The sequence below is a fragment of the Etheostoma cragini genome, chromosome 11 (assembly GCF_013103735.1).
Source record: "Etheostoma cragini isolate CJK2018 chromosome 11, CSU_Ecrag_1.0, whole genome shotgun sequence".
NCBI classification, from domain to species: Eukaryota; Metazoa; Chordata; class Actinopteri; order Perciformes; family Percidae; genus Etheostoma; species Etheostoma cragini.
In genome coordinates, this window is record NC_048417.1 from 14,336,506 (window position 1) to 14,363,288 (window position 26,783).

Genomic DNA, 26,783 nt, shown 5'->3' on the forward strand with positions numbered 1-26,783 from the left:
AGTATCTGAACTGAGCTTTTTTGAGAAATGAGTGTCCAGTAGGATCTGGCCATAGTGCAAGCCCCACTGCAGAGCAGAGACTGTGTTGCTGTCTGGCTGTATTCACCTGAGCCAAACAAATGGTTGTGTCAAGCTATCTCTGTTCATATACCTTTCTAGTCCAGAAAGCACCATTTTTCAGCTGGAAGCGGCTGGCAAACGACTATGGAGGGAGGTGCGTGACCCTGATGACTTCAGTGGCACTGTAACCAACTGTGAAACAGAAATTGATTTTGAAAATAAACCATGTGCCTGGAAACTGTTGGATGTTTCCCCGGAGCTCTCTGATCTGATTAAGACTATAAAATGTAGTTATCTCAAATAACAAAACATCTCGGATTCAAAATATAGATTCAGGCTTATAGCTTTAGGTTATGATATTTTGCATTTGACAGACCAATTAGAACTGGATTCACATTACAACATACTGTGAATTCTTTCCACTGAGCGAAAACGCAGGGACAATTTTTAAAAAGCAGCTCTAAGTGCTCTTGATGCGAAACTTCTTAAACTCAGACAGACATTGACCCTTTACTTCAGCAGCAGTTGAGGTCAGAGTCTATAAATGCTTGAGGCAGTAGAGCAACACTTACCCAGGCCAAGGCAAACTACGGTGTTACTTCTGTTAATGTAGCATAGAAATAATTATGACAGGCTTCATCAGCCCTTCTGATCTCAGAAAAAAGACTCCATTTAGTGTGGAGTGTAGAGTGGTTTGCAAAAAAAATTCTGTGTCTCCAGCTTTCTATTTGCAGCTGGGAACTCAGAGGCGTTTTCTGCCCTCTGTTTTCAGTTCTGGTCCTGGCAAGAAGAGGTAGACAAGCAGAAGAAGTGAAAGGAGAGCAAATTGCCTCGTGGTTATCGCAGGAGCTGTAAATAAACATTTGTGTTTGTGGGAAAACGAGACATCATTATGTGAAGATATCAAGGTTAATATGTCACTGACATAGAATAACTAGAAATAGCGAGAAAAAAAAGAACATAGACTAAGTTTCTCTTTATTAATCCTTTAGAAACACACTTGCAACACTTACACTAAATGGAGAGTTTCAGTGACCACATACCTTCTTCTGGTTGTCTTACAGTGTTTTCAGACCCCTCTGTGCCCGGCCAGCAGGGGGACCAGTTTCTGCAAGACTTCAGCTTCATTGTCATGTCCAGCCTCCTGTCTGGAGCCTGCTGCTTGGCTCCCCTGACAGCCTTAAATCACATAAATAGACTGAGAGAGACGCATCTGCATTCCACAAAAACTGTACTCTCCTGCGGCGGTCATGTTGAATGTATCATCGCACACATAAGAACAGAAAGTTAAGTAAACGGCTTTTACACAGATTAATGGACAAAACTTGTGGTAGTATAATTTAAAAAGTAGGTTGTGACTGTGAACTACCTACTTTGCAGATAAAGGGATATTAATTATGTGGTCACATTTTCTGTAATGTTTGTTATCCACACATTTTTATTCATAATATATGAATTTAAATATACTGTTATACACATTACATATTAGCAAAGTAAAAAGAAACTAAAGAAATGTTGTAAAATGTGCATATTTCTTATTATATACACTTTGGTTCACCGTTTCTGGTTAGATATATAACACTGCAGCAATCAATGCTTTAAAGATGTAAAAAAGGCAACCCATTCCACCAGAAGGTGGTGCTATAAGAGGAGATTTGGATGTGTTAGCATCCAGCTGAAAGGCTGAATTGCATACATTTGTTGTGCTTTCTATACAGTATGCTGCATGTAACTTCATGTGTGTCTGATTGAACCCATTTGAGGCCTGTGTCAAACTTTATAACCAGGTTATTAATTTGCTTCTTTAGCACAACCTTCTTCCTGCTTTCAAGAGTCTTCATGATAAGAACAAAGGCAGACGAGCAGCCTGGTCAGGATTCATGTTTGTCTGATGAACAACAACATTTACTGCCTCTTAAAGGACAGGATACACACAGCACAGGGAGAAAACAGTGAAACTAAGCTGCAATAGTGGTGGTGAACAATGCAGGAGGGAGGCTGCCAGGTTTTATGGTCCGGGATCCTGCTCCCAACCCCCACCATCAGGTCCCTCTTCCTTCCTGCGATGTACTGTAGTTTACACTCGAGCCACTATGAACCATGTTTGCTAAAACATGGTTTGCGGCAGAACAATGAAACAATGAGAGCGTGTAGTGTAGAGAGAGGTACCAGTGTAAAGCACCTTCTCTCACCTGCAGCATTAATTCAAACCATACTCCCCCCCTGTGTGAAGTATTTGTGATATTTATGTCATATTTTAAATAGATACACTTCATTAAAACCTTATAATTCCTTAAACTCAAGGGTGTGATTCACACTAAAACATTGAAAAAAATGCAATTATATTTTTCCGAACATAACTAAACCAATTTGAGAATAGAAGTCTTTTGTCAGATGCCTCCATTTTTCTGCCTCTGCCTCAGTTCAAGATCTACATTTACGACTGAAAGATGGATGTATCCAGAATTAGCTTCATAAAACATAAAGATAATACAGATTTGATTTATTTAAAAACATGCATTTTCTGTTGAAGGTCTCTACTTTTGACTCCCTTGTCTACCAGACTAACTCAACCTCTGTCGCAAATACATGAAAACATAAATGAAAACAATGGGAAGATATTACGGATGTATTGTTATGTGAGCCATTTTTAAAAACATTCACTGTTTAAAAGAAATAGCTGTCAAAAGAAAAGGATAATTATAAAAATGCAGCATAAAGGTTTATGAAAAACACATATTTATAGGCATGTCTTCATCTTCCATATTTGATTTGAATGTTTCTTCAATGCCACAGAAAACTGTCCTAGAATCACCAAAACATCAGATTTGGCAGATAATGATGCCAGCAGCTGCTCTTGTGGTCACAGAAGGGGAAAATCAAGGTTGACCATTGCTTTACTTACAACACACACACATACACACACACACACACACACACACACACACACACACACAGTGAAAGGCTATAGAGGAACCGGTTTGTGACAGTGCCTTAACAGCTGGAACTGTGGTCATCCATCAGCATTGGGTCTGATATTAGGGCCGGATCCCTGGTGGGTCATTGACACAGATGACAAACCTGTCTGAGGGAGTTATAGAGCTGCCAATCCCTTCACTATGTGCCACTTACTCAACTGACATTTGTCCAATCACAGGCCATGGGCTAAATTGAACAACCCACTTCCACTAAACTTAAATATTATTAAATACTATAATAAAAAAAAGACACTTGTTTTAAAAAAAGCTTTTCTATCCCCTAAAACCTGCAAAAAAAGCTCAAACTTGTTTAGAGGATGGGAAACTGTGCACATTATAGTAACACTCCCCATTGCTGGTGAAAATACTGTGTGCTCCCCACAACAGAAAACAATACAGAGCCACACAGTCATTTACAACTCCAACTATATGAGTGCAATAAAAAGCATGGCAAATAAGCCATTCTGGGAGACCCAAGCCAGATGTTGAGTGAGTGGTGTGCTTAATAAGGCCTAATGAAGGGTTGGAGTTACCAAAGTGTCCAGGGAATGAGAGGGAATAAACACAACATAAACAAGTCCTAAAAATTAAACTTGCCGATCTGAAACATGTTGCTTGCAACAGCTCCAGACTAGATGGATTTACATTTTTTTCTTTACATGAACTTTTGGATCAGTTTATATAATTATTAATATGTTACTTTCTGGTCTTTAAAATATCCTGCTAAGTCTTAGTGTAAGCTCTGTGTAGGGTCTACTGAGGACCACCGTGTTTTCAAGGTGACTTTATCCACAATGAAAGGAGGCTTCCTGCACTGGGAGCATCTCTGGTTTACAACTTCCTTCTTGTGGCAACAATCCTACCAAAATATGTGTCAGGTTGTTGAACAAGAGTGATGATGTCCTATAGGCTACAAGTGGAAAAGCTGAACTCCTGAGACACTTCTTTTTTATAATGCTGAGATGAAACCAAATCATGTACTGTGATCCTGCTCTCAGCACCAGCTTAATTAAAACCACACAGCACTCTCCATGTGCTCGTTTACTGCAGCTATTTATTGTTATACTTGGCTCTCAGAGGATGGTAATCCCAGACAATGCTGCAAATATATTCTTGCAACCTCCTACAAGCCAGAGGGAATGTCACTGCCTCCTTCACATTGAGATAACATTTCATTATCAGCTCTATGTTGAAATAAATTGTTGGATGTTTGTGAGCTGTAGAAAGGTGGTGGCAGTAAATCAAGTGTGCAGTGAAAGCTGCAGTAACATATTCTTTATTAACCTCTCATTTGAACACACTAATGATGGCGCTTTGACACCAGGAAGCAAAGCACAGGGTGTCGGATTCATGTTGCGATGCGGTATTTCTGTGCATTTCCAAAGAGTGAATGAGAGAGGAAACAGCTGCACCGACTTTAGCACGGAGCCATACAATAAAAAAATCTGACTTCAACTCACATTTTCATCCTCTCAAATTCAACCGAGCTCTGTGCAAGGCTGAGCACTCAGATCTTGGTAGTCAAAGAACGGAGTTGTTCCTGCGAGCTTATAACAAGACAAGACAAATTAAGGAAAGGTTAAGAGAAACTGGTTGCGGCACAGAGGTCCACTCACTTAAAGTGATGCATTGCAAAATTGCTTTCCTATTGGGCAGAACATTTATTTTGTGTGATGGGTGTAGGCTTACTGTGTCAGCAAACAGGCTCGGGCTTTGTGTGTAGGTGTTACCTGTATTACAAGGTATTTTTCTTGCTGAAGGTTTTAATGGTTGTTCATTTCTGACTTGTGAAGTGGATTGAGCTTTATCATTTGTCCACACATGACATAAAAGACACATATATTAAGTCTACATAGACCTGGGACCGTTTTAGACCACATTTACTTCATTCATGTTATTCAGTAAGCCCTTGAAATGTGTTTTTGTTCAAGTACGCAGGTAATAGTAGATACTGTGGTTACATGCTTATCCCCATTATGTGTCAATAATAACATACAGAGTCAAGGGTTAGTTTACAACCGACTTTTTAATTTGGCTTTAAAGTCACTGATAGGAAATAAATGTCAGTGGCTTACTTTAGGTTTACGTTCCACTGTCTCACCGATCCCATGCAAATGTGGCCAATCAAGCACCTGGGTGTGAAGTGACCAATGCTGTGCTAGAGAGATAAGCCAGAGCTGGAAGTCAGGCCTGTCCAGTTGGTCAGGTCAAGACATCTGAGTCAGACACACAGCAAATGGCACAATGTCTGTCTCACGTTACCACTGTCAGCAAGGAGGCCGAGGAGCTTTTCACCGACACCGATGCCAATTTCAGGGGGGTTCCATGAACACACACACACACACACACACACACACACACAAAGAGTGCAGGAAGTACCTCATCACCACACTGTTTCTATTTCCCAGAGTTGCAGCCAAAGCTGAAACGACCACAAAATTTTCCCATCCTGAATGAACTCATCATTGATACTGAATAAAACGTCTCTTTCTCTTAACCACACATACAGAAATAAATTGATTGCAGTTTGATTGTGTCAGACACACTGAAGTCCTATTTGGTGTAAAGTTTCTAGTACAGCCAGTTTCTGTAAGCTTTCTCTTAAAAAACCACAGTATATCACTAATGCTTAGGTCAGAGCTTGGGGACTGCCAGGGTTTTTAGTAGCCTTGTAAATATTAAAGTCTGCTTGTAAAGTTTCATAAAGTGCGGAAATCTCTAACAGCTCATTTCCTTTTTACTGACAGTCTGCAAAAAAAATTAAAAAGCTGTCGATGTGAAATCCTCTGCACATTGTGAAGTCATCTTATTAGACTGTTCAAAGAATAACTGAAGGCTGTGGTTCCTGCATTGGCTGCATGGTGGTGTTGCAGTGGAGGCGGGGGGTTCATGTCTGTGTGGACTGACAATGTTATTTACCACTAGAGGGCAAAGCAGCTCCAAAAATCTCTCAAAACTTGGGCCACCATCAGTTGTTTGTGACTGCTGAGATATTGAATATGAAAAAAGACTGTTTGGCAGATCATTCAGTCACACTGGTGTGCATTACTAATTACAACATGTAATATATAACACATACATCCTCAATGTAATGAATGTTTGTTACAGGAACAAGCCAAAGCATTTTTTTAATGAGACCTTTACATCAAAGCAGCCTGATGGTTAATTTTTGGGGAGAAGTAATCTCTTTTCATTTTCAGTTGTATATGACAGCCTGTTTGTAACTCATCCTGCTGTTGTGTAGGTCATAGATCAGCGCACCCTCTTGCTTTCTAGTTCTTAATCTTTGTTGTAGTCAAAGCACAGTTGAAGTTGAATGAAAACAGGATTGTGGGCCTATGAATAAGACGACACATATCCTTCATAGGCACAGAAGGTGCTGAGATGTATTGTAATGAGTGCTTCCTGCCATGGAGGGATGTGGAATGGCTATCGTACGGAGCTGGATGCACTGGTGTGCAGCTGCTCCTCTGTGTTATGTGCTGCTCTCTTTGGCTGTGCTGTGCTCCACAGAGAGCAATGCTTTGCTCCTGTGAGTCGGGCCTCAGGCCCCACAGCCACCTGGGCCACAGGGAGAAGGAATGCGCTGACTTAATGATGTACCGTAAATCAGAAGAGCCACACAGCGATCCCAGTGCTGCCATTGGACGGCACTGTTCCTCTGAAAGCCCAGCCCATTTTGAACTCGAGTCCTGTCAAAAAAAGCATGTGCAATCAGAGTATGTGGATCCACTCACAACATCCGTTTTCATGGGGACGTGTTCTGCACTGCTACGCTCTTGGTTATTCTACTTCTCCAGTCAGCTCTGCAGAGGTCGAGGAAGTCTAAGCAAGGCAAAGCTGAGAGCTGGAGGGTTTAAACTGAGTGCAATGAGCACTACCCCCTCAAGGCTGATGGGAAACTAGTTGGGGGCACGGAGGGGCTGAGCACTGAGGCAGACTGCCATAAGTGATTGCAGCTGCTGGTGAGGCCTTGAAGTTGGCTATAATAACATCCAGCCAAGTCGGGCAGATGACAAGGTGTGAGGGAGCTTGTTTGTTTTAACCATGATGTAGGTGCCACCTCAAAAGTGGGTAAATACCGAAACAGAGATATATTTTAATAGTTAGTGATTCAAGATAATAGTGTTTTTGTCTTGTTAAGTTATGTATCAAAAGTCTATGGAGAAGTCCATGTTCTCATAAAAGTTTTCAATCCAAATCAGGAGCCTTTACTTTTATTCTGCAACATTTTATGTTTTGGACAGAAATGATTTGTTATTAAACATTTCAGCTAGTGTACATGCATCAGCTTTTACATTCAGTAAAGTGTGTCAGCTACATTGTATTAGCCTACTGTATTTTTATTATCCTTTATTTTCGTGTGTATTTATAATATGAATTTGTCTCTCAGATGGCATAAACTGCATCGATGATGGATTTATTTCAATTCACTGTGCAGCAGATCTTCTGTTTCTTCTTCTCAGACTGCCTATTATCTATCAAGTCCAACTGAATGGAGGCATTCACAGCACAGTAGCTGCGGCAGCAGAGAGGTTGGTGGGAAAGATGCTTCATTTTTCTCCCCAGGACGAACTTCTCCTTGCAGAGTGGGACAGGACTAATGACAGTCATGTTAATGATGTTGACACTCCCACCAGCGCCAGCCAGCGTACAGTAATGAGGGGAAGTAAATAGCAGGTAGCTGACAACACGGCTGCTTCCGCTGCCACACAACTAATGATCCCTTTCACACCCCCTGAACATACTTTGTAAAAATGACAGCACACAGTTTAGGAGGGTAAATCTTGCCTTTCTTACACCTTCACTACACCTGTCAATGTAGAACACCTCTGTTAAAACATGATGCACATGATCACATCTACATCTGTATTGTCCTTTTAGATTCCACAGACCCCAAAGGGGAAGGGTGGAGAGAGATCTTCTTAACTGATCTGCAGCAATGTCGAGGCCTGATCTTTCATTGGGGATTAGCTCTGCTTATCCTGTAAGCCAAGTGGGCAGAGAGTGGCATTAACACTGCAGGGTTACAGATAGTATTACCACTGTATCACCCTTGGTTAAGGAAGCACCTCTAAGATCTTATAAAGGACACAATTTATCGTTGGACTATATCAAAACTTTAAACCAGCTGACAATTTGTATGCCTATTCTGTTAAAGGCACATCTGCTGCCCAGCATGTCATTGAACTTGATAGCTTCATACATCTGGATCTGGATCAGAAACACCCCCCAGATCAAGTAGTGTGTCATATCGGTCTGTTGAGTGGAAAGAATTAAACAAAGCCTAAGTAATCTAATACCGCAGAGAAGAAGAAAAAAAAAAGGAAAGAAAAATGAATGGTGTAAGTCTTTAGGTTTACCTGCTGTGCTCCTCTCATGTGTGATGGTATGTGTCTGTGTGACCCCGCTCTGAACTCCAAAGTGAAAAATACATTCACCTCAGAAGTGTCTGTACAGCATGTGAAGATTGATGCGTGTGGCAGAACACATGAGTAATGATGTCAACAGTCATCTCGGCAGTGGCAGCCATTATTATCATCTCTAGCATGAAATGACACAGGGTCTAATCTGATCCCTAAACAACCTATCGCTGCAAACCCAGAGCACTCTGCCATACTCTGGGCTCACAGAAAATAATTTACATACGGAAATCAGTGGGACTGTGAGATCTTCAGTGTTAATGGCTTCCCCAAACAAAAATGATCTCCATGTTACGGCAGCATATCTCACGTACAGGACATGGTAGATGTTTTGCCTAGCAGCATGTGATATCTCATGTGATAAGCATCAATGCCATTTGCCTGTGGTCGTGCCTGAAGCCATAGAGCATAGAAAAATGCATAAATCTGCCCCAGCAAAGATCCTGAAAGCCACACGGTGACAATCACTACAAGCAGACATCATTGGTCACTGTGTAAAACACAACGGGCCCCGTTTTTTTATATTTCATGTAGATAACTGGGGCGTTTATTCATTTGACAATATGTTAGAATTGAATTTGATTATTTCTTTAGCTGATTGAATTGAGATTGCCTAATATGTTTTTTTTGTATTGACCCAATATTTCCAGCTTAGTATCCCGAAAGAAACAGATGTCCAAACACTGTCATAACTGAAATGTTTTCCAAACCTCATGCTCTCATCATGACCAGGTATTGTTTGTTTGGTTTGTGTGTGTGTGTGTGTGTGTGTGTGTGTGTTTGTGCCTGACTGAGACAGGCAGACAGACAGACGATTTACAGAGGGGGATGGAGTGTCCATCAACACAGTGTCTGTAGAGCCACAAGGACTCTATGACCCTCCTGTGAACTTTCGGGGGGGTTGCAGAGGCCACCGGAGGGGCTAAAGGTCAGCATTCATGCTCATCACAAACAATGCACAGCTTTGCCCCCAGCACAGAGAGAAGACAAGCTGCTCACATGAGCCAGAATGTAATTATGCAAAGCAAGCTTTCATATTTTTTAATTCTTTGCATAATAATGGTATTCTCCATATGTTTTTACTTTTCCCTTAAAAGAAACTAATATATATTTTATTTATTTAGGCTTCACACAGAAGTTGGGATTAGTATTTCACAGTGTATGTAGAAGACATGGTATAAATATAAATACCGCAGTAACTATTTTTCGAAAAAGGTTTATGAAGCACAGATAACAATCCCAACTTCAGTATGACTTAACATTAAGGGAATGTGATATGGCCTGTAGAGTTCAAATGCAAGACTCACTGTCTGCACATACTGCTCAACTAATGTAAATTAGATTAGATTCAACTTTATTGTTGTGCATAATACAAATGTACATAATAACCAATAACCAAATGGCTGTAGTTAGGATGGGATGATACTGTAATAAGTACAAAATAAATAAAGCCATATTAAAAATGGCATATTGTAATAAATAAATACGTATACATTATAATATTAAGCTTTGGAATGTTATTTCCTAATTTCTGATTTCTTTTTCTGTATTCATATAATTTTCAGTGGTTCCTTTTCCCTTTTGTACCTCTTTAGACTTGTGTAGCTGTAATGGGCAAAGTTTCCCTCTAGGGATCAATTCAATCTCAACTTTATTTAAACTGGATGGGCTGGAGCATCACTGTTTTAACTACTACATTTAACACATAAAAGCCTTTGTAAGTAAAATCATCTTAACTATATCTACTTCTGTATAAAATGTTTAAAACAACACTTATCTTTCCTGTTTGTGTGCACTGGCACAATTATAAAAACAAAGAAAAAAAAAGAAAAAAAAAACGTATTCTTCAAAGAGCCAGAAATCTAACAGCAGATGTACTCTTCATCTTTTACATGTTGTAGCATACTTTGCATCCCTGTGCGAAGTATGATCACAGCACCAATAAATCACTGCATGGTCAGGTAAATGTAAGAATGATCAAAACACAGTATGGGTCGTGGGTGGTAAATTGTTACGTCAGCACAGAGCTTTGCTGAGAAAGGAGTACAGAAATGTCCATTTTGTCCTTGTGGCAACATGTGCACCTGCTCTGCAGTCACTGACTCTACAATGTGAGGGATCTGGAGCCGCTAACTAACACGGAAAGGAACATCAGGCTTCTCGCCATGTCTGCTGCCGAGGAGTGGGATGACAATGAAGAGACAGAAGGACGCCAAAGGGATCTGTCTGTTGCGGAACGATAGGAGTGGCTAGCTCAGCTTTGCATGGCCCAGTCATGTGTCCCCCCTGTGTCCCCCCGAGGCCCTGCGAAATGCTGAGCAGCAGGAAACCAGCACACCAGAACAGAAAGGCCCAGCGGTAGACCCACTCCACAACAACACAACAAGATACCCCACCATCACAGCCATTCCTGGCACTATGCACATATGAACATCTGCACATAAAAACCTTCTCGGCTGGTTGCTGCAGTTAAACCCCACAATTCATATTATTTAGTTGTAAATGAACTCAAGTATATTTGTCAAAAAAGAAACTGAAACCCACTAACAGTATTGCAGTAATCAGCATTTAAACACATTTTCCATAATGCGTATTAAAAGCAGATCAGGCTTGTATTCCTCCTCTAAACCACTAGGGGGTAAACCTCTCCACACTAGATGACTGCTGATGTGTGCAGCAGGTCTTACTGCAACTAACCCTGATCTCCAGGGCCAGACCTCCCTCTGCTCTGTTATCCACCAGTCTAAATTAACCAGTCCACCTCTGCTAGATTATCATGATGTAAGGCTCTCCTAATTGGATTCTCCGCAGTGTAAGGACTTGTTATTGTAATGCGTTATCTATTCTCTTGATTTCTTCTCGCAGCATCTGGGAGATGTTGTCATTCCAATGATAAACACCCTTTTCACTTGAGCATTTATTACTATACACCGTGTGCGAGAAATGGAGATAAATGAGTGTGTGAATTCCCGAGCTCTGATATGCTACTATAAGATTTCACCTCCTGTATATCCACACACTCTGCCAGCAACATTGCTTTCACATGGGAGATGCACCAGCTAACAAATGACCAGCAGGATTACACACTTTGGGCAGGAGGGAAAATTGTTTAGTAACCACACATTGAAGAAACACTCTTAAAAAAAAATACATTTGATTTTGGACAGTTTGGCCTTTCTTCTAAACAATGGATAGATTGCTCAGTAAAACTAGCCCTGTCCATCACCAGCACATTTCCTTACTCAAGTATTATATATTATGGTTGTGCACTAAGTATTTTGGCTTCATGACATGTATATGAAAGAGGATATTCATCTTGAAGTCCAGTAATATGATGAACTGATGTTCCTCCAGCATTTAAGGAGCTACAAATTTGAGTGGACATTGATGTAGTGCGGGGAATATGAGGAAACAGTGAAGCATAAAGAGACCCTATGTGACCTTCAGTCTGAGTGACTGTATTTGAAAAAGCCTCACATCTGTTTTTGTTGGCTGGAATGTCAGAATAACATTCACTTCATGTCCTGGTGTGACTCCTGACCCAATGCCCTCCAGACTCAAAACCCTCATGTGTTTGACAGAAACATACTGTAGAAAACCACCTCTCTGCATGCAGAATGACTGTCCACTGCCACAATGAAAATAATCTTTTTACATCGCAAGTCATATCGGAATCTAATAAGAGCAGCAATTTTTGGCCCACCTTAACCTGGTGGTGAACTCTATAGTTATTACGCAGCGGTTATTATTTTACCATCAATCAACAGCGAGGCGGGCAAGGTGCTCGCTCACCTCACAGCGCTGCCTTGCCATCTAATTGTGACCGAGCTTCATCAGTTTCCAGAACAATCAATTCCTCCTCTAGCTTGATTCAGGCAGCCATGCCCTGGACCACTACACAACCTTTAAGCTCCATTGTCCAGGCCCCCTAACCAGAGAGGCAGGAGGCAGCTTTCTTGGCCTGACGGGCCCTGGCTCCAAACCTGTGTTGCATCATGGCTTTTTTGTGGTATCTCTCCTGACAGGTCAAGTCTCTCCGTGTAGCTTTAAAATTCAAGATGTGGCGAGAATGTGATGGGACCCTTGAGGAAGTGGCTGAACTTTTGAACTGGCTTGCAGGGACAGTCAGGGCTACACAGACAATATTAAGTGGCCCACTGCATCGGAGCTGTCACTAATGGGGTAAACATTGACATACGAGCACAGTCTCAAACAACCATTCATCTGAGCAACTTTGCTAACCTTGAGAGGAGGCAACATCTTCCTGTCTATGACAATTCAAAACAAATACAGAATAGATTATTTTTACAAAGCCATTTCAAAGAGGAATCACTCTTGAATAAGATGCATGGGCCCTGAAACCACATAATGGGAGTTCTCTTTACCAAGCTGCAATGTGAAAGTTATAAGTGTATTATGATGTTGTATTTATTACAGTACAATAAGTGCACACCTGTCTAATAAGGAATTCATTTGTATTTCAATAATAAACTTTTCCCATCTGCTTTTTTATGGATGTGCTTGTCAAGAAAAAGGTTTGTATTCATTTATTTAGCTAATTCATGCAAGAATCTCACTTTAATAATTACATCTTACATACTGGGATGTGTATCAGAACCCTAAAATGTTGCCTTTGGGTTTCACACAGCGTGGTAAACTTATTTGTTATACGTATGTCATTGCTGAAGATGAAGACATATGGCTCTTTTAAAGCTTCTAACAATACCAATCAATAATCATGAATGTCTCAGTATTGCCATATTTCATAAATCAGCTCCATTGTTTCAGGATGACAGTGATCATTCTCTACAGAGTCGCAGCATGAATGCATGCAAATAATCCTTATCTTGATCACAGTCACTTGAATGACCACACTGACTATTATTTTATGAGGTCCTGTAATCCTGTATCTAAGATTTAAGTACTTGCAGGCATTAGATGTGAAGCTAGAGGGTAAAATAATCCTTCACTACTCGTAATAGGAAAAGTGAAGATTGAGATTTACATTCATGTTAGAAACATTTTTCACCTGTTTTAACTATCTATTTAATCCCTTATAGTTAACCCAACACGAATCCAACATCCCATAAGTATTTTTTTTTTAATTCAGGCTACTTAGACAAACTTGTCTGCATGTCAAGGAATTACTATTTAGCAGTAGATTTATGTTTAAGAGCACAGTGGGATAACCTGCTTGGCAAACGTTGCTGGTCCCCAGCCAAAGCTATCTGTAACACACACTTTCAGAGAAGCGGGCTGAACTGAAAACAAACCAGTGGTATTGTCATTGTTTTTTTGCCCCTAAATTAAGGAAATTTTCACATGGATGCAAAGTTGTCCCTGCGCTGCATGAAAGCCGGGCTTCCTTTTAAATACAGTACGTGATGAAGGACAAAAGTGAAAATGAATAGGGCTGTCGTAAACACACAACACCTCACGGACACATTCATACACCAAAAATAACAAAGAGGCTCTTCCTCGTGCTGCCACACAAAGCACAACTGAGAGTGATGTGTGCTGCAGTCAGGCAAAGGTTGAAGTACGTGGGAAAAAGCACAGGCACATAACCGCCGAGAGGCATTCAGCAGGAGAACAATCTGTCACTAGACGTTTTGCAGGGCTGTGACAGAGCAGCTAAAAATGACAATGTAATAGCTGGGATGACATTTTGTTTAAAAACCTGATGACAGAATGATCCCATGTCTCTGTAACTGTAGCTGCTGCAGGTCTAGGAGCTAGCCATTATTCTCTACTTAGCCACTGTCTGTCTTGGTGGTCACTGTGAGTGCTGCTTGTAATGGGCTATGATGAGTTTGTATGACTTATGATAGGATCTCCCATGTCAGCCCATGTCATGCAAATATTTATGTCAAGTAGGAGCACTTGAGTGTGCGAGCACATGCTCTGATAGATGTGAATTCCCTGTTGGCGCTGGAATGATAGAACATTTCTGAGGCAGTGGCCCACTTCCTCTCCCATTCCCCAGGCCTGGCCACCAGCACTGTGCCAGGGCACTGCCCCCTCTTCCTCTGAGAGATCCTGTGATTGAGAGCGTTGAATGTGGTGTTTACTTTGGCTGCACCTCAGAGAGAGGCAGAAAGAGAGAGAAAGGACAGAACAAGACAGAAGATAAGAGGAGCACACAGACTGCAACAATTTCAACATCTCATTTCTCAACAGACAACAATCACTGTCTTCTCTGAGCTTATAGCAGGCTCACAGTCTTTATGTTCCATTATCCAACCATTTACAGATGTAAGATGATATAATGGCATCAAACACAGTCCTGTTTTGTGGGATTGTATGAGTCAGCTTTATTTATTCATTGTTGTAAGCAGCATTTAAAAAGGGAGTAATTTAAAGTGTAGGAGCTGATAAATACTAGTTGTGCCCCCCCATTGTTAGGGAGCGGTCTTACTGGTGAACTCTCTCTTTCATCCTCTTCCATTGCCTGTGGCTTTCTCAAGCTTCAACATTCTTCCACTTATCTTTATAGCCATTAGCGCTGTCAGCCTCCCTGCATCTCTGCATCTCTGCTCAAGCTCACTGTGAAGCCCTTTGCCGAAATTCCATGAATATCAGTTGACAAGCGGGATGCCGTAAAACGTGAGTCGCAAACAAATTGAGGTATTTGTGTTTCTTGAAGAGGAAACAATGAAGAACACGATCTGGTGAGAGGGGTGTGCTGGCCTTTGGTTACACCTCCAGCCTGGTAGCAAACACACACACAAACACACAGTACAGCCTGAGCTAGAGTGTAAAGTAAAGTGGCCTTACAGTATCTCATGGCGGGCAAGCAGGAGGTGACGGTGTTAGGAGGGTCTTTCAGTGTGAAGATAGATGTGATGATTGACTCTACGTATGCTCTACTGGCTGATTTTAAAGATTTCACTGTTGTCTAAACTTGGACTGAGTTGGCAGTTTTTAGGTACACCTGGCTAAAATTCATGCAGTCTAATACAATCCTATGAGATCAAGCATCCACTAATACATTATTTACAATGCTGAGTTTTATTTACTTATGTATTGTCTCTTTCAGTTATAAATACTATATGGTTCATAACATACAGTGATATGGGACGTACACTGAGTGGCCACATTATTATGTACTGTAAACCTAGCTAAAATGAATGCAGTCTAATACCACACTCATAAAATAAGTTATAATTTAGAAGGGTTGATTTATATCCAATGAAGGTACACTGAATATTATAAACACCCCTCTCATATCTACCTTCATCAATATGAATAAGGAGGAGAAAATATTAGATAAATCTCTTAGGATAATGGACAGCATCACAAACTTTGAACCATTTGCTGGACATGTAATCAAAACAGCACCAAAACAACATATGTTGTGCTAAATGTTGCTATAATTAAATTAAATCAAATAAAGACAAAAAGATGATCACCAATACATAAATAAAAACATAGGGGAAGAATTTTTTTTAATAAATCAGGATATTAATAATTTTTTTCCAATTGATATTCTTGAGCAATGAGGAGGGTACAGTTTCCACCCCTGACTGAAGCATTGAAGTACTGGAGAAGTCCTATAGGGGGAGTGTGGCATCACCTCCGTTTGTCAGGAGGACACACACACACACACACACACACACACACATACACACACACACACACACACACACACACACAGTGATGGAATGTGCAATACTGTCATCAGCTTGTAATTACAGACTTTAACCTGCAAGATCCAGCCTTCAGAGTTTTATAAAATAAAAGAGGGGGACACGTTTTCTTCAGTTTCTGCCGGTGTGAAGTCTTTCCCACTTTTCACTGATTTTATTAGAACGTGACACACAACCCTTTAAATGTACACGGTTGTGAAGCTTACGAGCCGTTTAGGTCCAATTAGAACAAGGAGAACAACACATCTTTAACACCACCCTCTTATCCCAGCTGCCTTCAGCTGTTGTTGATAGTCTAATCCCTGGGTGTAATAGAATTTGGGACAGAAAACATGAGGATTTGGCTAATCCCTTAATAAGGACCTTTGTAATCCTCTTGAAAATCTTTGTTTACACACCAGGTTAAATACTGTAGCAATAGCAAAGGTCAAAAGGATTAACCTCATAGAAAGTGATCCGATGGCGTTTTTAAAAAGAAAAAAGTAGAGCGAGTTCAAAGGAACAAAGATACTTGGCTCGATTGCTCAAAAACTGGTATAGATTTCATGGGAATCATTTAATATTACCCCTGCAGATTAATGTCTGTCATTGTATTACACATACTGTATGTGGAAAATGGTACTATTCCAAATTAATTTTTTTCTTAAAATGGGAAAAGAATGAAGTGATTCAACATGAAAACAAAACATTATGCGAAAAGTAATACAGTTTTACAGGCACAATTTGCATAATTACCTTTTAATGTTTCTTTTTTTGTTTGATGGGCAAGTTTTTCTCCCATAATCGGCTATAATTTAATAATCATATCATTATGACGGTTATTATATTTTAATTCCAGTACTATAATTCCCTCTGTGATGGTAAAAGTCCCTTTCAATTCCTCTGTGGATGGAATATGTATACACTCCATATGCTCTCTGGCTACTGATGTCAAGGCAGAGTGATTAGGTGGAAGTGGAGTTTATGTAAGCAATGGTGAGCGCAAATCGGCTCCAGATCTCCCCACAAGATGCTCACACTCAGTGAGCGCGCAGCACTTCACACGGAGGATTGAGATATGTGATATTAAGTAGACGGCCATAAAACCTTGTCTGGACCCATGTGGTTGACTACAAGTAATAGGAAACAGTCAAAAATATATTCAAGTTTTCAATGAAAGCCTGTTGAAAGTGTAATGATGTTAAAGTGCTGTCATGGGAGTCCCAGCATGATGTTTTATTGGCTGTTTATTTTATTGGAGGACTAGTCATGAATCTAGGTAGCCTTCAGTGTTATTGCCACAGTGTGGTTGAGCCCCTCAGCCTGCATGAGAGATTTTATTAGCCAAACATTTGTTCCTTCATATTAAAAGCACCCAAGACTATGTCTTTGCCGTTCAATGGTGAAAACAGCAAACAGATGTGTGTTTGGTCTTCAGCCTCTTCTACACATCAGCATGTTACTGTGTTCTTTATGATGTTTTACTTACAGTAAAATGCAAACATTTAGTGGTATAACAAAAAAAACAGGCCTCTACCTTTGTGGCATTTGGCTTTTCAAGTTGTGTATGATGAAGGAATTAGTAATATGAAAATGTGCAGTTTTGACAGCAAATACTCGCCGAGTGTAATAATTCTTGGAATTAATGGAATAACTCTAGTGAAGTCCAACAGGACCTGAGTTAATATCATAGCCAACATGAATTTCTGCTTGCATGGATGTGCCGTTTTGTGTAATGTGGTCATGACTCTGTGAAATGTTGATGTAATATATTAGTATACAATGTATCTCCTGCATGACTGTGTAACTCTCACTATGTAGTTCTTTTCAAATTTATATTTGGATTATCTTTTTAGAAAGGGCTGACCAGGGACTGAGGTGGCAAATTAGCCTATTAGGTAGAAACCTTTTATTCATATTGTTATGACCTTGACTGTAATAATTATGTATGTAATAATGTGCGCATTGTCCCTGACAAATAAACTACTAAGTAACTAAATAAAAAAGGCTGTGTGATTGTTTAGGAGAGTTTCAAAACCCTGGGGATAAAATAATCATTTATCAACGCAGAATGCTCAATTCTATAGATGTGGATGGGATGTTTGGCAATTTATGTTATTCTGCTATTTTCTCAGCTCACTAACTGTTGGCTACACTGCAATAAGTGATAGCTATGCTTGTAATATTTGGTCCATGGGACTAAAACCATTACAATCAGCATTTGCATAATACAGTAGTGTAGTTGAACAAATGAGGAATATGTAATGAGCCAATCTGTGTGGGACAGAATGAACACTGCAAGTAAATATGTAATGATTTCCACATGGCTGCACATCTGACGAGAGGAACAAAAGCCCTCACTGTGCCTTACAAATGACCCTGATCACACAGTTGTCATTCTGGTCAACACTAAATATATCAATGACCTCAATACAGCTATTGGAAGGAAGTGCTGTAAATTAGGAAAGCATCAGGTGTGCATCTTAAGAGACCGGCCCTTGGCAAGTCAGTGTTAGACACGTAATCAGTACAATAAATACTTACTAGCTTTATGTGCAAACTGACAGGCCTGTGACTGATGTGGTTGCAAGAGAGTGGGCTGAATGGATGGCACAGATCAGCCTGATGAGGTCAGAAAGCAATGCTCTTGCTGTATTTGGCCAAGCTGATCTTCAATTAAACAGGGCACTGACATCACACAACAGAGCAGACCATTTGAGCTGATCTGCAGCGCTAGCCAAGACATGTCACACACACCTGCTTAGCTTTCACTACAAGCTCTTGAAGGAAAAAACACACGCAAGCAGACCAAATTGCCCCTAATCTTGTCTTTATATTCAGACAAAGCAACTGGAAGCACAGTGGAGGTTCATCCCAGAAGTCTTTGGCTCTGATGTTGGGTAAATGATCTAGTTTATGTGCAGGTCTGTAATGCTCAGGCAGACCCTGTGGGGTGAGGATAGTGAAACCCTTTAAAGGCTTCCTTGGCTATCCCGTTTCTGGCGTCAAAATACAAAGCCCCCCAGCCAATATATATATGACCATTATCTATCAATTAATACATCTGTCTCCATTGTGAGGTCCACTGCCCTGCTAGCGGCTTGACCAGGCAGTGAACTCTTGCATTCCTAAAAAACACGGTCATCCAGCCTCTGTAATTTGTCATGTTAGAAGTTGACAGTAAAAGGTCATCCACTCCCATCGCTGGAGGCAAGAAAAAGCACTAGGATGAAAGTGCACGTCCAGCTATTGCTGGGCTCTCCCTATTTGTATAAGACTAGGAAGACACACATACACATCTTTATCTAATCTAGACCACCTATCTGTCTTATACTTCCCAGACTGTTTGAAAGCAGAAGCACTAGTGGGCCCTTTAAAAAAAGCACTCCAGCGCCTAATAATCCACGCATTACATGCCTTAAAATGAACTACCTAAACACGCAATATTTCTGAAGCGTCAGGTTTTTGACAGCATTTCTAATGTGAGGAAAATGAGGCTCCTCTGTGTCTTCGCAACAAAAATATTTACCTCTGTCTAAATTTAATATTTGCTGATTTTAACCAAGGCACTTTCACAGACGTTCAATGAAATATATCCCATCTGAGGGAAGTTTGAATTGAAGAAGGGACTATGTCGTAGCACTTATCATATTCATGCTCACTGTAGCTATCATGACATATCAGTGAGCCTCCACCAGCTGCATATTTTAAGCTCCGGTATTGTTGCACATTTAGTTTTGCAGCTGACAATCTATACAAATAAAATCGGGCCACCTCTGACTCCACTCCAAAAAAGAGGGCATGTCTGCCAACAGCTCATCCATCATGCACAATATCAATTGATTTCCAAACACAAACAGAACATCTTTGATATTAGGGACAGCTGGATCACAGGGGGCACAGAAGAGGAAATGCACTTATAGGCATCATGGCCGAATAGTCCAGTTCCTGTCTGCTGCCCTCTCTCCACCAGACTGGTATGATTTAGTCAGGTCGCTCTCTTCCTGCAATTATTTTACTTCCGAAGCACAACACGGTCAGAGCCTATAGCACCATGACACAGTGAGGCTGACTCTAATGACTTCTCCAGTTCACCTATAGCTGGGCCGTGACAACTATTAACCCATTGCCTTCACTATAGTGCTCCCATAAAACAGAATACCTATGCAAAACAGTGTGCCGCTAGTAGCATGGAGGTTGAAAAGGGCATGTTTCAAACACCAAAGACAGACACATAGGAGGACATAATGTGGGTTTGAGGGACCCAGTTTGTGCTACTGTGAGCACTCGGCATGTTCACAAGATGAAAGCCTCCTAAATCACAAGTCATTGTGGTAATAATGAGGAAGATGTGGTAGACAGGTTTTGCGGGCACCTTTTGACAACACAATTATTGTAATCATTCATAACACTGATACCTTTCATTTATAATAGCAGCAAATAAAACCCAATTTTTCATTACAGGAGAATAACAGTGAGTGAAGTGCTCACAATTTGAGTTTTACTTTCATGGTAAGCATTTGTTTTATCCAGTCCTTTGGCCCTTACAACCAGCAGACCACCATCCAATTCTCATATATTTCAGTTGTGAAATATGGGTATGTTTTATTAAGTATTCATTGATAATCCTGTTGCACATGATATGAAGCAATTCCGTTTAACTACATTGCAATATTATCAATTATCAGGTTTTAATTATTTCCCAAGTGGCTCCCCTATCTCCACTTACATCACCCCTCTATGCTCTTCCATGAAGTATTAGAGAGGCATCATTAGTGAAGACTAGTGAGGAGGCTGCCCTCACAGGAGCTAATGGAAGTCGTAAAGCAGTGCTACTCATTGCATGGACATTACACACTGACCCTCCCAATCTCTCAGCCTCTGCAATTGGCTGACAGTGTGCACCAATGACACGGTAAACCACGGGCTTTTCAAACTCAATTTAGTCCACCATTAAGTATTCTATGCCCACAATAATATTGAAATGCATACATGTCTAAGGTTAGGGCCAAACACGTTGTGGTACACTTACCATTGTGATGATACAATTCCCATTTGATGGTAGCCACCAAATAAGAACAGCGAGCTGTGTACTGCAAGACTCATTTATCTTTGTTATAACAGACAAATGCTCCCTTTGGTTCACAACCAGAACAAGTTAAGATTTTTTGATGACTTGAAACTTCCATTATCTTTAGTTTAAAATTCACTCGCTACTGTGTGAGGAACTACCATACGTCCATGTCAATTTATATCTCCATATACCGGACAAAAATGAATTACCCATGGGGCTAAATAGAATTTGTTGCAGCACAGCCTCAAATCCTTACACTGTTTGGTGCTATAAATGGATTAAAATCTCTCCATGATGTAAAAATATTCAACGCAACTACTGGGTTGCTCAGTTTCAGGGAAACACTGCACTGCTGATGCACTTTAGCTTTGTCATCTAAGGTGAGAAGGGTTCAAATATTTTGCCAGAGGGACCTGTTGTCCATTTGAACCCGTGGCTTTTAGTCCAGGGTTCAGAGGTGCAGACTCTGCTCCATCTCAGACAGCCATTGTATTACTCTGTATGCAAATGAGGTGATCACAGATATGAGATCAGTCTGCCATACTTATACAATAATCTGAACGGTCTACAAGATATAGGTTTATACTCTAGATGCAAATGAAATCCAAAATTATAATATGATTTAAAGCAATAGTTTCATTGTGGAAAACTGACTGTGAAGAAACTTCAGTCAGCATGTGGTTGTAATGAGCCTTAGCCAGGCCCAAACACATAGCAGTCTCTGCAAAGCTGCTGTTATTTATTGCATAATACGGAACATGTTCTTTTTACATGACTTTTCTTTTTCTTTTCAAGAGTTGAACTTGATGACACAGAAGCTACAAACATTCTGACTTGAGTTCAATCAGCTATAATCTGTTTTATCAAAGCGAGCACATAGCAGTGTGCACACAACGTGATTCCGTCTCTCACATTAGACAACTTGCACCTAAGACATAATGTAATTTTTCATGATAAAGAAAGCTCCACGGGCTAACAAACAGAATACTGAAATCTTTTGTTCTTAAGTCTGTCAATTTGTTAAAACTAAGATAAAGTCCTCAGTAGGCCAGGAGTAATGTTATCGGGTTCTGATGAAATGCATCCACTCTTTGTGTTACTTGTTTACCGATGTAGGTCAAACGCTAGCCTTGCTCTGTCAGACCTATCTCCATATTGCTGTGTCAGATAGGTCTGCCTCCACTTGTTAACATTCAGGTAGGAAAATGTAACGCTCTGATTTGTTTGTATTTCTTTAAACCAATCACAATTGGCTTTGATGATGCTAAGTTGCCATTGCAGCAAAGGAAGATATCATTTGTTTAAATATTATTTAATCTATTAATGTATTTATCTATTTCCTTGCAGCAATTGTGCCCTTGCAAAATAGATAGTGGGGATAGCGGATAGCAGGGAATGCCTGACAAATACAAAAATAGATAGATTTTAATCTCAACATCAATCGGGGTCTTAACACAACTACTCCTGTTACTTTTCGTGTGTACAACCGGATGCAAAACTATGAATGCCTTCCTGGAGAGACTGCCCGAAAGAATTTTCCGTTATCCCCATATTTAAACAAATATTGCATCCTTCCCCTCTCTATGATTGGTCGTTCAGAACAATTATAAACACTGGCCTTCTGATGTGGTAAGACAACACTCATACAAACGGGTTTGTGTTGAGCATACCTCTGCCTTAATCAAAATACATTTTCTGAACTAGTGTTTTACTTGTTAGAACTCTGTCCTTAATATGCATAGCTTATATTCATTAAAGATACAACTGTAGGTGCATCTCATGGCATTAAATCTTTTTACTTCTTGTATATGGGGGAGAAAACGAGTCCAATAAGGAACAAAAGAGATGTTGAATCTCTTTCTTTCCTGGCCGTCTGTGGGGATCCTATTCTGCAATAATGGCGAAAGGCTTGTGACATTCACTGCTGATAGAGGACATCATTTCACAGGAGACCTCACAGAGCAGCTAGACCAGGAAGAATGTGGCCAGATGGAACTGGGCTGAATTGTCAACATTTCCCCGTTGACTAGCCAGCTAAGCAAGTTGTACAATAGAGGCAGATTTTTACATTCAGGAGGCCAGAGACGCCACACACACCTCCCAAAAAAAGCCACTAAAACCAAACTAAAGTAAGTACACAGAGCCTCCTGAGTGCCTTGTCTGAGAGGGAGAGGACAAAGGTGAGGACTGTCTGTAATAAAGCCGTATGCCCGCTGTTAAGAAATGAAATGTAAAGCCATCACCGTGATCCATCTTCATTAAATAATTTCCCCTCTCCCTTGCTCGCGAGGGTATCAGTTTCAAGGGGTCAGGTGCTATTTTTCCTCCTCTTGGGTGTCGGCATGTGTTTAAATATACTGTAGAGTGCAGCACCAGTGCAGTGCAGTGAAGCAGAGGAATGGGAGGCCATTGGTCCCGTGCCGATTGGCTGCCATTCAAGGTTACTCTTGGAGGGTTTCCCATCGCCCCCCTCTAAGTGATACATTGCAATCTGACAAATGCAAACTGTGACATTTAGGAAAGCACTGGGAGAATAACTACTGTTGTGTTGTTAATGTGGGCTCCTCACTGCTAAACTAGATTGTTGGGCAGGCAGCTTTACAAGCCTGATGTCCATTACACAGCCGGATCATTTCATAATTACACTGCATGCACTTTTCTCTTTTTTTCAGCTCACTGTCGGCAAATATTTTAACAGTTTTATGACAGAGAAATTACTGACTGAAGAACTGTCAGCCATGTGTATTGGCAACTGCAGTAAAACACAAAATAAAATCGATACACTGTGCAGATATTGAGTATTAACCTGTAATTCCAACATCTAAGCAGAGCATAAAGATGAAAATACTTTTTATATGTAAACAAAAGTGTGTGTGCAAAGATCAGATGTTGTTTAGACAACGTAATTACATGATTTATGCCCTTTTTTCTAATCTAAGTCAGGGATGGCCTCTCCATTTTTGCTGATTCATAGGGAAAATACACCAGGACAGATCAGATGAATTGCCTTTTTCTCCAAGAAGTGTTTGTCTAAATAAGAACTCTGTGATCAATCTTCAGTCTTTCAGTTAAGTTTATTGTCTTGACTGGCTCCTTGTCTGAGTAATAGCTAGGCATTTTCAAATGGCTGATTACCTCATCGCGTCTGGGCAAATCTGTTATAATTTGAGTGAGCACACGTCGCATTGTCTCATTCAGCCAAAATAACATGAAAGAGGTGTAAATCCTTGGGTATCTATATACATATAATTCAATACGTAGACAATTTTCAAAACATTAAAACCATGGCAGCAAAATTATATTGTTTCATGTTGAAGAAATTACAGAAAGCAAGAGGGAACCGAAAGACTCATGGGAGAAATGTATCTCTTTTTGTTCCCAAATGCACTGAGCTTTTCCCCTTCTATGGTTGCAAGGCATACATTAATTATATTGCTCACAGGAATTGCTCTGCTGCCATTGTCGCCGAGTTACCGCCTTTCGCTACATATCGCCTTCTTCTTCTTTAATGTGCCATTTAATGCAGTTTCTCCTAATCCAGTTCATAGATAGAGGTGAATGGAAATGGTGCTGTGTGTGTTTTATGCAAATTGAAAGACGAGGTGATTAATTTATAATGGGTTTCAGTGCAATTGAAGGCAGCGGGAACTGATCAAGGGCAAGGACATTATAGAATGGTACAGGCTGCATAGGGGTGGCTCTGCTTGTTCTGCATTGTACCACAGCATGACAGTATCTTATTACATCTAGACAAAACACCTCCCCCATTGATAATGAGCATTTTTTCATGAGGAGGGACCGTTTTCGTCTCATGCTGTATTTTCCCTGCACTGAGCTGCACATCATTCTTCATCTGGCTAAATCATGTATTGATCCAGCACTATATCTCATATCCATGCACTGTAATGTGTTGTGTACTGTGCATGCAATGTGCCAGAGCCTTTCTGAAATCAAACCACTTGGAGATTTTCTTTACTGTGGATGCTACATAAAATTGCAATGGATCACCATCCACAATGTAATAGTCATTACATTGGCTAACTAAAACGTGTTTTGCACTGACGTTGGCAAGCTCTTCGAAAATAAAACAAACACTCATGCACATAAACTAACAATATTTTCTCTCAAATATGGTCTCTTATTCTCTCTGTCTCTCTCACATGCATGCAGCCACCACTGTTAATGGAACAGCACAGACTGCTGGATATAATTTCCTTGCCTGGGGAAATAAGACTGGAAAACTCTGTTTATACGTTTGATGCTATTCGTTACTGATTGCTGAGCAGGCCTCGACAGATTCAGCAGTGTCAGTTGAGAGATTTGCTTTTGTATGATGGTTTATAAAACATAATTGCATAATTCAAATATGCAAAATCTGATGCAGTGCCAACCAGCTGTGATGTTCTTTCTCACAGTAAGTTGATCATAACATACAGTGTGTTAGTATTAAAACCCCTCTTGAGTCCCTCTATTGATCTGTGAATACACTGAGCATGTTTTATTTATAGTCACATTATTTATATATTATGTAGAGGCAAGCTACAGAGAGAACCTGTTGAAAGTCCAACTATCTCATTGAAAAAAGGGAAGGTTTAAAAATGTACAGGTATATTTTCAGTGATTAACAGGCATACATAGACTTTCAAATGATAAGCCAGACTTATAGCAGAGTTTATGCTGAAGAAAAGCATCCCATGCATATGGGGAAATGACACGTTTTGATGAACAAAGACAAAAATGAATGTATAGAAAGTCGGCAAAAAATAATCAAAATTGACCTTGACTTTAAAGGGTTTAAATGCTGTTTTATAATTGGTCTAAAATTGAAGGAAAAAAAAGTTATCGCCATTTTATAACAAAGCACTGTGTAGTAAAAAAAGACTCCTTGTTTTCCACAGTGCTATGATTTCTTTCAAAATCACTGGTGGCTATCTGTCCCAGCTGCTTCTCATGAGTTCGAAATCAAATATTCACCAGTGCTTCAACAACAGTTATACTATGCCATTTTGTAACTATTCCTTAAAGCAGTGTAACTTGCCTGATGAATAAAATGTGTGTCAGTCAGTCAAAAATAAGGTGTCAGTGCAGTAGGCCTATAGTTACCATTATTATTTATTGGCCATGTTTTTTTCTGCACCTGTGGAAATGGCAACGCAGAAGCCTTACAATTTAAACTCATAATTGTGAGTCATTCCTCCTTGCTGCTTAGAGGAAAGGTGCTTTGTATACTTTTTACAGAAGAGAGCAAGAGCCCCGAACAGCTCAAGAGGTTTAGCAGAGACACAAAGCAGCAGTGGCACCGTTCATACCTTCAGGTGACAGAGTGCTGATGATTATAGCAAGGACAATGCCCTGCATGTGTCAAACAATTGGCAAATAATTTATGTCATCTTTTCCACTGTTATTTCCATGGAGGGCACTAACTGTGTTGCCAATATCAAACCTCCTGCAGAGGAAAGGCAAAAAAGGGGTGTGCTACAAAAGACTGATGGAGGGAGAGAGGAAGAGGGAGCAAGAATAGTGGATTGGGGGAGGGGAATAAGTGCCAGGCTCAGCTTTTTCCTGACTGAAGATGCACAGCCATCTGTGATGAGACAAACACACGTATGGCCATCATTTG

At 40.3% G+C, this 26,783-nt stretch overlaps 1 long non-coding RNA gene across 1 annotated transcript in view; it reads right to left on the reverse strand.

Annotated features, from left to right (window-relative positions):
• Window positions 1-1,614: 1,614 nt before the first annotated feature.
• The window catches only part of LOC117952881, a 29,098-nt gene continuing 3,929 nt past the window's right edge, over window positions 1,615-26,783 (reverse strand). The window contains exons 2-3 of the long non-coding RNA XR_004658527.1: window positions 6,642-6,730; window positions 1,615-2,167 (exon numbers count right to left, since the gene is read on the reverse strand). This is a non-coding gene — a long non-coding RNA (uncharacterized LOC117952881). The remainder of the gene's footprint in view (window positions 2,168-6,641; window positions 6,731-26,783) is intronic.